A 12,547-nucleotide genomic window follows, 5' to 3' on the forward strand; every position below is an offset into this window, starting at 1 on the left:
TGCTTTGATCTTGTATGTATAGGGCAGTATTTGTCTATATGGTCTTATCACTTCTGCCAAATGTTGAATATATTGGTGCTTTACAAATAATGTAGTAAAATTATAATTGCAAAAAAAAATATGATAATACAGAATGGCCACAATAAGTATTTGTCTCTTGCCCTGTTGACATATTGCCCTTTATTTAAAAGGAGATGACATCACACCATTGTAATTCTCTTCACTGAATCAAGACACTGAGTCTTTTTTAAAAAAAACAACGATTAACACAAGGGGCTGTTATGAGGGTCATTGTGAAAGCACAAATGAAAAAAGATTTACATAAATATTCTCCTACACAATGACACTTTCTGGACAAATGACCATTGACGCATTATGATGCCATTGAAATTCTATCTTCTGAGATGTTCATTCATTCATTGTAAATGACCTGTTTGTCTTTATTCGCTTTAACGTTTGTGGAGAGCAGAGAATATCTGTGAGGGCTGAACTTAATTTAGTTGCTTTGCTTAACCCACAGATTCCAAAAATTACACTTGTGTTTTACAGCTATTCTATCTTTTCTTTCCGTGCCTTGGCCTATTTATTCCCCCCCAAAAAATATCGAAGACTTTATGATTTTGGCCACATGTGCATAAAATATTGGGTAAATATTAAAGTAAAAAGTGAAATCTGTCTTGAATTTACAGTGAGAAGGTACTGAAGTCTTATTTGCCCCTGTCCCTTCCATACTGTTTCTGACCCTAGACAGGGATAACTTATTTGCTGATATTATGACTTTTTATAATGTCCTACTAATGCCAACTAATTGTCCCAGATTTGTAAAAGAGTAAGGTGCACTACTACAAGCAACTAGACTGAAAGAATTATGGTATAATACAAATTCGCAGTATACTGTAGGTCCTATGATTTATGATATAAAATCATGGGTAGATGTGGACATTACAATACAACAATGAAGTATATAATATATATTATGGTGGTAAGTTGTTTCAAAACTATATGTGGCTGTTGGCTTCCAAATTTCTAAATAAAATATAGCAATACTCACTTTCCCTACATATAAGGTATTTTAGTTTGGCAGTCAACAACAAAACATTAACACCTGCTCTGGAGTTTTGCTAAAAATTTAGTCACAAAATACACTTTGTGATTGTGAAATTGTTTTACATACATGTTTCTGGCCTGCACCTCAGGCCTACCCCCAATAGGCAAATTTGGCTATAAAACTCCAAGAGGCACAACAAGAGCCTATAGATGCAGCATTAAAAGGAGGACCTGTAGTTACTGCTTATTCATGGTAGGTGTTAAGTAAAGGACTCCTTGGGGCAAATTTACTAAAGGGTGAAGTGACTAACGCTGGCGAAAATTCGCCAGTGTGGCATCATTTTGGGACTTCGCCGATTTACTAATGGGCGCTGGCGTAAATTTGCTAGCGAAAGAGATAGACTGTAGCGCTACTTCGCACTCTAACACCAGGTGAATTTTCAGTCTGGCGAATGGACGTAACTACACAAACGTAACTTCACTAAGATGCAGATTTTAATGAACGTTACCTCTTGCGTCAGACTTGCCTTCGCCACCTCAGAGCAGTCAAAGTGCAATAGAATAGAAAGGAGTTCCTCTAAAAAACGCTGGCGACTTTTCAGTTTTTCAGGGTGATAGGCTGCAAAAGATTGTAAATTTATTTTAGGGCACCCGGCTTCCCCCTACATTTCGTTACATATGGCACATAAACTATACACTGGGCACATGTGTAGGGCATTATAACAACTCTATTTTCTTTTATTTTATAGCGCAACTTCGCTTTGTTTGCTGAATTGTTGTTCAAGAATATGTAAGCAGGATCAAACTGGATTAGCACCATGAATAAATACCTTTATTGCAACTTACAGGCTGTAATGCCCTAAGTGTGCAATAAAGGCATTTTAATTGATAATTATTTGGGGTACTGTTCCAGTTTGTTCCTACCATTGTGCAGAAGCAGAAAGTCACCATTGGAGAATGTGCTCTGTTTAGAAATGTGAACTAATTGCCATGCTAACTATTTGTTATTGAAGAATAGATAAGAGCAAATAGGCAAGTGTTTTGTGTAAAATTTTAATAGGCACATTTGTTTGCACCTAGTGATAGCTTGGCTAAAATGCATTAGTTGTCTATAAGGTAGAGTGCTGCATGGGTCTGATTTTGCAGACCAGCACCCAGCCTGTACCTGATTACCCCCATCCCAACCCACACCAGCTTACCCGCATTCGTGTCCCCATCATGAATCACCAGAAGTGATGTCACACTATGACTTTTTTCCCACTGAGTAAAGCAGATTTTACTTTTTGTTCCCCCAAAATGGCTGCCTACAATTCACCCACCTGTACCAAAAAGGTGCCTGCAGCTCTGCTCTTTTTGAAACTTGGTCCTAGCACCAATTTGACCATTCAGCCTGCACCAATGTATTCTTTCTGTCTATGAGACCACATGCACTGGTGCCAGAATTTACGCTATTACACTTACATTGACTAAGAAAAACCAACCATATAAATTGCTGTCTGTGAAATCGAATCACTTTTATGGCACACCCTAGAAAAACAGGACAGTTGGAAAGTATGCTTTTCCCCAATAGCAATTAGTTGTTTCCCATCATGCTGCAAAGTCATATAGGGTTAATATTGCTAAAAGTTTTATTGCTAACGTTAGCATACAGTGGCGAATAGGGGAAGGTGTGCCTTCTGAATTGGAATGATGAATTTTGCATAGTTTTTGTAGGAAAGTTCCAGCTATTTCAGATGTCTAAGTTGTGTTTCCTAAATCATTTAGTCTTCTCTTCTTTAACTTCTTTTCGGTCATTCCTGTAGAGCAGTGGCTTGCAAGCAACCTGTTGCTCACCAAACCTTGGATGTTGAGAGAAGCCTGGGTGCAGTGTGGAGTATATCTACAGATCAAGAGGCAACGAGTCTACACTTGCAGGGCTTATAATGAAATCAATAAGGAGTCTCCATGAATAAACTCCTTATTGTTTTGACTATAAGCCTTGCGAGTGCGGACTTGTTACTTACCTGATGCTCTCTCTCTTTCTGCAAGAGCCATGATTATCCAATATATGATATCCTTATAAACAGCACTTATTGATGTCATCAGTTATAATCAGTGCTTAGTGATGAAATTTGTGTCACATGACCCTGTTGTGTATTATAAGAGCTAATGTACCTCCTGCGTGAAATATGAGCATAGTAAATGTCACGTCCGAGATCCATGACCTGCACAAACTTGGCCTGGTGCATTTATATGGTACCCTCTAACATCCTTATATTTTACAACAGGGGCTGCATTATTTCCTACATAGACCGCTCATAAAACTTCCATTCAAGAAATCTAATGGGTGATACTCTTACACTAAAGTTATAGTAAGTACTTTATAATGGTCATAATATAGACAGGTTGACAGATGCAGTCAATTCTCTTCAATTTCAAAAGACAACTTCATTTCCCCTGACTCCTATTAAAAACCCCTACAAATGATGGTACATGTCAACATAAAAGCATTTGTGAGAGCAGATCTGTGGAAAGTGCCTACTGCTTTAATGTTATCTGAACAGTCACATTCTCCCTCTCAGAGGTCTGATAAAAACTTGATTAGAAGCAGGTATTATCTACACCCACACGGAAAATAAAGGCATGTTGTTTACTCACACAAATAAAAAACTTTTGATTGCATTAACATATTTGTTCAACTGCCGTTTACTTTTTTACAGATGCAATCGTCAAAAAATGTATTTTATTCTTCCGTTTTTTTGGTCTTTTTTATTTAAAGTCTGGTTTACATCTGTATAAGAGAATAAAACATAAAGGATGACCAAGAGAATTAAATGGCAAGTAACTGCCCTATATCCACCTCTTAGATGTAAATACATAAAAAAGTGAAAAAGAAAGAACAGAGCAGAGAGAACTAGAGTACAGGTTTCAATATGAAAACAGAAAGCATCTCATAAATGATTTTCTATAATGTACATCTGGTTTTCCTGGAAATGTGTGGCAAAGAATTTCAAGAGTAGTTAGGAATGAAGGCAAATACACACTTGAATTGTACTTTGTTGTTGCAAATTCTTGCAAGTCCTACTTTTCCCAATACAACAGTTTTTTAAAAAAATTTGCATGCTATGTAAATTACAAGAAAGTGATTATCCTATCCAGGGGTACAGCATTTACACAGAGATTAGTGAAGTGAAGTCAGTGTAACGGGGAGGATCATCTCTATAGGATTTAGTTTTCCTTTAAAGGAACAGTAACACCAAAAAATGAAAGTGTTTTAAAGTAATGAAAATATCATGTAGTGTTGCCCTGCACTGGTAAAACTGATGTGTTTGCTACAGAAACACTACTATAGTTTATATAAACAAGCTGCTGTGTAGCAATGGCAGAAACTGGAAAAAAGCTATATGGCACAGGTTAAATAGTGGATAACAGATACTGTAACACTATTATGTTCTCTGTTATCTATTATGTGACCTGAGCCTTTTCTCCTTTGAATGGCTGCCCCCATTGCTACATAGCATATTTATAAAAACAATAGTAGTGTTTCTGAAGCAAACACGGCAGTTTTACTAGTGCAGGGCAACACTAAATTATATTTTTATTACTTTAAAACCCTTTATTTTTTATGTTACTGCTCCTTTAACTGAAATACATATTGACAAAGCAGCTACAAGATGGAGGTGTTCTACACAATACGGGGGCAATGCAAAAATGTATGCCTTTGCCCGAACAATTTTTCCTTTATGTGAATTTAATATAGCTTTTGTAACCTATTCCACATTAGCCAGGGTAGAATTCACAGTTACATAGTTAAATTGGGTTGAAAAAAGACAAAGTCCATCAAGTTCAACCCCTCCAAATGAAAACCCAGCATCCATACACACACACCTCCCTGCTTTCACATAAATTGTATATACCCATATCTATACTAACTATAGAGTTTAGTATCACAATAGCCTTTGATATTATGTCTGTCCAAAAAATCATCCAAGCCATTCTTAAAGACATTAACTGAATCAGCCATCACAACATCACCCGTTGTGTGCAATAACTAACTGTGAAATGTGGATTTTTATTCTTATTTTTGCTATTATTTTCTGTTTACAACTTTTATTACATCCATCCTATGTGTGTGTGTGTGTGTGTTTTTTAATGGTTTGCACCATGGCGAGTATGGCCTTAAAACATCCTGAAGTTTGATTTGAAAATGTTGGTAAATCTAAAATAGACAACTAAAAGTATGTGAGGGGTAACAGGTACAAGCACTGACCTCTGCACACATCATTCAATAATTTGAAAAATAAAAATTCAATAGTACTTTCAATATATGGGGTGGGGTGCTCCCAATTTTTTTATTCAGGAGCTCTTGACCCATGGGTATACAACTAACACTTTGGGACAGCACTCTGCCCCTCCATAAATGATAAAATATATCTCACAGCCCCACAATATGTATGGAGATACTAGTGATGGGCCACAGAGCCCCTTAGTTGTTGCCCCCCCCCCCAAGCTGGCTACATGCTAAAATAATCTCTGATTTATTCAAGGTCACTGCCCTGGAGCAACGTTAGGAAAGAAGCCCCAAAACTTTAATGTACTTAGTGAAATATCAGGCTGCATTATGGCTGCAGATTGTGAAAGCACTGTATTTCTGTAATCTGGATTTTGCTGGGAAGAACACACCACAGAAATCCCTATTATGACTCAGAATTCAAGAATAAATATGCTGATAGTGGTTAAAGAGAAATCGGATCAGCACATTTATTCTTCTACGGTGGAGTTATTACTTGTATATATCCCTTTATGCTGGAAAGCACTGTGGGAGACATGACACTCTATAAATAATAATAATGCAACATTCCAACCAAGGATCCATAAGAAATTCCCAGTAGTCCAAATGTTTTCACAATTAATAACACTCTGTCTTTACTGTCAAGAATATTTTGTAGACAGGAAAGTGGTTTTAACAACTTGCCACTTTTGCCTTTTTTAGCCATTTGAAATGTGCCAGTTTGTCAGATTTGCATTGACTGTTTTAAGCAGTCAGATCTAATGGTTCCTATGAGGTGTTGGAGTTCAGCAGCAGTGCTGAACTATAACAGATTAATTATTCTGGAGCTGCCAGACCAAAGTAAATGTGCTGAAAGTGTGCCCAGCAGCCCTAGGGTTAATCACCTAGGTCGGTTTACATTCCTTGTAAACACAAGACTTTATTCTATCCAATAAAAAAGCAAGAAATAAAGTTAATAAAACATTACAATTGATAGAGAGAGAGAGAGAGAGGTTTACACTAGTACAAAGGATTGCTCTGACCTAGCAATAGCAACGTTACCAGCAAAAGCAGATCCACACATGTGGTGTTACAAATGGCCTGTAGATTTCACTGTGCTCAGACTTATACTGTGCATACTTCCTGACAGCTTAAAAGTGAAAGCTACTGTTGTGTAATGTTTGCATGAGTCTCTGCTAATAAAGAACTGTTATACTCTACTCATCTTCGCTACCCAAAACATAACAGATTGGCGACAGGATGGCTCTTCAACCTCTGCAGCAGCCTGCACCTTTCCTTCCAAACCCTGGTGAGCCTACCATACCTTTTACTGCTTGGATCCGTATGTTTGAAAATTACATTGTTGCTGCTTACCAATGGGAGATTTCTGCTGCTAGAAAGCGTGCTTTACTTATTCGCTGCCTGGGAGCAGAGGGACAGCGTATATTCTATACATTGCCATTACCTGATGATACTTATGAAACTACTCTTACTGCTATAAAGAACTTTTTTGTGCCAAGAGTAAATGTGGTTGCTGAAAGATATAAATTCCGCCAAAGTGGACAGTGTAATGGCGAATCCACAGAACCATTTGTAGCAGCTTTGAGAGAGCTGGTTGTTACCTGTGAGTTTGGGAATATAACAGATGAAATGCTAAGAGACCAAATAGTGGAAAAAACAAACTCACCTCGCATTAGAGAGAGACTGCTCCTAGAGCAGGATTTAACCCTTGCAAAGGCTATTACAGTTGCTAGCCAAATTGAAACAGCAGTGGCAGAGGCTAAAACTCTCAGTCAGGGAACTGCTGGGAATGTACAGATTGTGAATTCAACACTGTGGCCTAATAAAGTGAAACCCAGGACAGTGCATGCTGGCAAAGGGTGCATGACAGGGGCGGGACAAAGCTGCCTGGCAGGGGATTAGCAGTGGGTTTAGTGACGTAGTTGGGGGGTGGAGATGTAAAGGGATGTGTAGCACTAACTGCTAAGGAGGGCATCCATTTTGGAAGAAGAAAAGGAGTCCCACCCTCCCTCCCTTGTATTACCCTTTGTGCTAGTTGTCACAATTGTGGCCTGGGTGAGTGGGGCACAGGATAAGTTGATGTGGAATGGTGAGTATTGGGCTGACTAACCAAGAGGTGATGAGAGGGAATAGCCCGTTGTCACAGCCGGGCGGTGGGTCCCTGGCAATGGGGAGAGTTAATTAAGTGGAGTTTTTACCAAGTGCCAAGTTGGTTAATGGAACTTGGTTGGTGGTGTTCCTCTCTAAGAGCGGTGGTCTCTGGGAGGGTATGTTGTATTGGGGGTAGCATGCAGTCCTGCGTACCCATCATGCTAGAAGGCACAAGCAGCTGGTGGCTTAACGATTGCATGCACCTAATTGGGTCCATTGCCAGGGGCCTCGCAGAGGATTAAAATGTTAATGGTATATCACTGTTCATATTTGTATGTTTATAATGTTGTTAATATAACTGTTATTGATATATGTGTTATCTATTGTTAAATAATCTGTTGTGCAATAAAGCTGTGGACAAAAGACTCCAACAAATAAAATGTATGGTGAGCGAGTTGGTTATTCCTAGGCCAGTTTGGGGGAAAAGGCAGGTATTTGTCCCTGCCCATGTCATGCACAGTCAGTCACAGGCAAAATACAGTGCTAAGGAAAGAGATTCACCTACACGGCAAAACTGTGCAACAAATAGAAAATACTGCTTTCGCTGTGGTTCAACACAACACACTGCAAATCATGTTACATGTCCTGCAAAAGCTAAACGGTGCTGCAAATGCACAAAAGTAGGATATTTTGTTAAGATCTGCCGTAGTTCTGCTAAAGATGTTCATGAAGTCACTACTACAAATGTCACAGTATTTAGGGGCAGATGCATCAAGGGTCGAATATTGAGGGTTAATTAACCCTCGATATTCGACTGGGGAATGAAAATCCTTCGACTTCGAATATCGAAGTATTTTGCGCAAATACTTTGATCGAACGATCGAAGGAATAATCGTTTGATCGAATGATTAAATCCTTCGAATCGAACGATTCGAAGGATTTTAATCCAACGATTGAAGGATTATCCTTCGACCAAAAAAAATTTAGCCAAGCCTATGGGGACCTTCCCCATAGGCTAACATTGAGTTCGGTAGCCTTTAGGTGGCGAACAAATGGCCTGCAGATGTCACTGTGCACAGACTTATACTGTGCATACTTCCTGACAGCTTAAAAGTGAAAGTTACTGTTGTGTAATGGCTGCATGAGTCTCTGCTAATAAAGCACTGTTATACTCTACTCATCCTTGGCTACCCAAAACATAACAACACATCCCAGTATCCATGGGAGGAATTAGCCCTCTATTCTTTGCAATATAAGTCTGTCTAATCCTGCAGTGTTGGGTTTCCCTGCACAATCACTCTAGGAAGTATAGCGTGTTGTGTATTTTCTTAAATTATGTCACATCCTATGTGCTCCTGTGCGGATATCCTGGCAGGCTTACTAACAGCAATAGTTATCTATTAGTGGATTTATTTGAAATTTTAATGATCTCCATTGTTCTTTTAAAGGGAAGTTCAAATAATATTTTGTAACAATTTTTACGCATTGATATTTTGTAACTGGTCTTCTGCATATTTTTTTGTGTGTTTTTGATTGCTTGCCTGTTTAGTCTTCCTTTATCCCCCCCCCCCGGGGTCCAAGAAATCAAACAGATTTTTATTGTTAATATTTATACTTATGACAAATGTCATGTGACCTAACACCATGTCAGTAAGGTCATCATTACCCACTCAAGGTATTTTTGAATCTTATTACATAATACCATTTAATAGGTTTTACTAAATCTGGCACTGGATAATTTTCACATGGAGTTAATTATCATTTCTAAGCTGTGAATCTCCCAGTCTGTTGTTTAACCTATTGCTTTGTTTCTTGGTTATAAGGGGCCCTAACAACTACATAGTTTAAAGTTGAAAGTTACAGAACAAAAGCTGAATTACTAGAAAGCTGCAAAGAACAAAAAAGGCAAATGTTCTTGAAATATTGTTGTCTGCATCGTACCAGAAGTCGGTGTTATGGTGAATATCCCCTTTAATATGGGGTGGTTCACTGTTAGTAGGTTATAGAATGTCCTATTTCTAGCAACTTTGCAATTGGTCATTGTTAATTATTTTGTATGCTTTTTGAATTATTAACCTTCCTCTTCTACATCTTTCCAGCTTTCAAATGGAGATCATTGATCCAAAAGCCAACAATTGCTCTGTGAGCTTACAATTTTATTTTTTATTCTTATATGTTTCTGTTCAGTCTCTCTCCTATTTATATTTCAATCTCTATTTAAACTTTTGCCTGGTTTCTAAGGTAAACCAGGTCCTAGCAATCAGATAGCTACTGAATTCCAAACTACTAAACAAAAAGCTTAATAACTGAAAATATCTGTGTCTTACTTAAAGTTAATTCAAAGGTGACCAAACTGTTTAATGCGCAATACATCCATACAACTGTAGCACAAGTATTTAAGGATGCCTTCTTGAGGCTTTTTGAAGAGTTCCACTTCATGGGAACACAGCAGTAAAGGGAGACCATTAAGTACCCAGAGATGTAGCACATGTAGCACATGAAATGAAAGGACAACACTGTTACTCTGACTTTTCAAAGTTAAAGGGGAACTCCGGCTTCCAAACCAAAATTTGATAAAGAGGCCCACATAACACAGAAACACATCACAAGTACCCGTTTCTTTAAAAAGTATAAATAAATGCCATTTTCTATGCTGAAATCCAGCTGTTTAACAGTTCATCTCTTTCTGCAGCATTTGAGATACTGGCAGGGAAGGAGGGACTAAACTAATGTTACAAATTGTAACAACTTCTCCACAACTTACAGACAGCATGCAGGAACTACATAACCCACAATGCATTGCACTGTAATGTTCCTTTCCTTATTGAAATCACGTGTGCAGGGAATTGTGGGGTTTGGAGGATGCACGCTGAGGACAGATGGATGTTGATACAAAGTAACACAGGAGTGCCTATATTTTACTAATGCGGGGTCTACTTTTAATTATGTTGTCTCATTATGATCTACATCCATAAAAGCATTGATAGCATTCTGTTCCATGGAAAAAAATACTTAAATATGGATTTATCAGAAAATGTATATTGCTATATTTAACAAACAACAATTTTTTATGTAACCTTAACATAATAAATATCTGAATGAAAAGCATGAAACAGGAGGGTAATTTAGTCAAGCTGTTTGTTGACAGTCTTGAGATCTACTGATCACCAGCTAAAGGTCTACTGGTAGATCCCGATCTAACTTTTGGCCACCCCTGAAGTACTGTAGTCAGCCAGCTCATCAAAGTAGCCAGACAGCAGAGGGCTAGGCTAAAGCTCCCCATAGACGCGACGATTCTTCTTGCCGAACGACCGATTTAAGAGAAGTCCGACCAATCCTTCGAAATTAACGTGCGGTTAGTGGTATTCGAACGATCGTACATCTTACGATTTTTCGGCCGTCATCTGTCAGGAAATTGATCGGCCAGGTCAAAAAATCTTTGTCGGTCCCAGTGCAATCTATCTATGTTTGCAGGGCCAAGCAGGCAGCTCCCCTTTGTTTTCCTGGCAGTTGATGGTCAATTTGTACGATCGTTCGGAGAAAATCGTGGTCTCACGATGAGGATCGGATCTTTTAAAAATCTCAACATCTATGGCCAGCTTTAGGGAACTGTTCCAAGCCATTAAAAATCATGAAAAGTCTGCATATTTTGTAATTGATTTATATTGCTTTAAATTATGTTTACTTTTCAAAAAGCTTAAGTTATTTTTGTGTGGAGTTCCCCTTTAAAAAAGCCAAAGTGGCATAAAGTGGTATAATTAAAACCTTTGTAAATATGGTGTTAGAAAGATGATTTTCTCCACTTTTGTTATACCCCCCCCCCCCCCCCCACCACACACACACAGATTTCATGGGCAAATGCTGTTATGAGTTGCCTCTCCAGTTATTTGCATGGATCTGGGGAGATGCTGGGGACTCTGTTGTGTCTGCATATTTTTTAATTGATGTATATTGCAAAGTTGCATGAAATTATGTTTACTTTTCAAAAAAGATTAAGTTATGTTTGTGTGGAGTTCCCCTTTAAAAAAGCCAAAGTGGCATAAAGTGGTGTAGATGATTTACTCCACTTTTATAACATCTCCCCCCCCCCCACACACACACACAGATTTCATGGGCAAATGCTGTTATGAGTTGCTTCTTAAGTTATTTGCCTGGATCTGGGGAAACGTTGGGGACTCTGTTTCTCTGTTGTGTTACCAGCACTTTATTCACAATAACTCATCAGCTGCATGTTACTTAAATGGACACAGTTAGTAGAAATAGCAGCAGAAGTTTACTTGGCTGTGACACCCTTGCACATTGTTCTTCTTTTCCAAACCAGCTGCTAATGACTCACATTATCTGCCTTTTGGCCATTATGTACTCCAGCCAAGACATTACTCAAGGCTGAAGTTCTGAAGGATTCTTACACTTTAAAAAACTCATTGTTAAATTGCAGAACTGAAACTAGAAAATGATTTTCAGATCAGGATGCAGGCATCATCCCATTAACTTGGTAAAACAGAAAAGTTATATTTTTATACATGGAAATACAGATATGGTACCTGTTATCCAAAATGATCTGAACCTGGATCTTTCCATATACAGTATTGTATCTTCATACCTTCTACTAGAACTTTATTTAAACATTAAATAAACAGAATAAGCTGGTTTTGTTTCCATTTTAATTATATCTTAGTTTGGATCAAGTACAAAGTACAGGTATTGGGACCTGTTATCTAGAATGCTTGGGGTTTTCCGGATAATGGAAATTTGGATCTTCATAGCTACTAGAAAATAATTTAACATTAAATAAACCCCATAGGCTGGTTTCATTTCCAATAAGGATCAAGTACAATGTACTGTTTTATTATTAAAGAGAAAAGGGAAATGATTTTAAAAAATGTGGATTGTTTAGATAAAATGGAGCCTATGGGAGATGACCTTTCTGTAATTTGGAGCTTTCTGGATACCAGGTTTCAAGTTGAAGCTACAAGCACATAGTGCAAATAGTCATGCAACTAAAAACTATTTGCAAATTATTCCACATTCTTTTAAAAGGCAGTTAATTGCATGTAACAATAGCAGTCAGCTCCAGCAATATGCTCCATCTCCTCCTGTAAAAAGTTGTGCCAGGATCACTTTAATACAGGGATCTAA

The sequence above is a fragment of the Xenopus laevis genome, chromosome 5L (genome assembly GCF_017654675.1).
Source record: "Xenopus laevis strain J_2021 chromosome 5L, Xenopus_laevis_v10.1, whole genome shotgun sequence".
Classification (NCBI taxonomy): Eukaryota; Metazoa; Chordata; class Amphibia; order Anura; family Pipidae; genus Xenopus; species Xenopus laevis.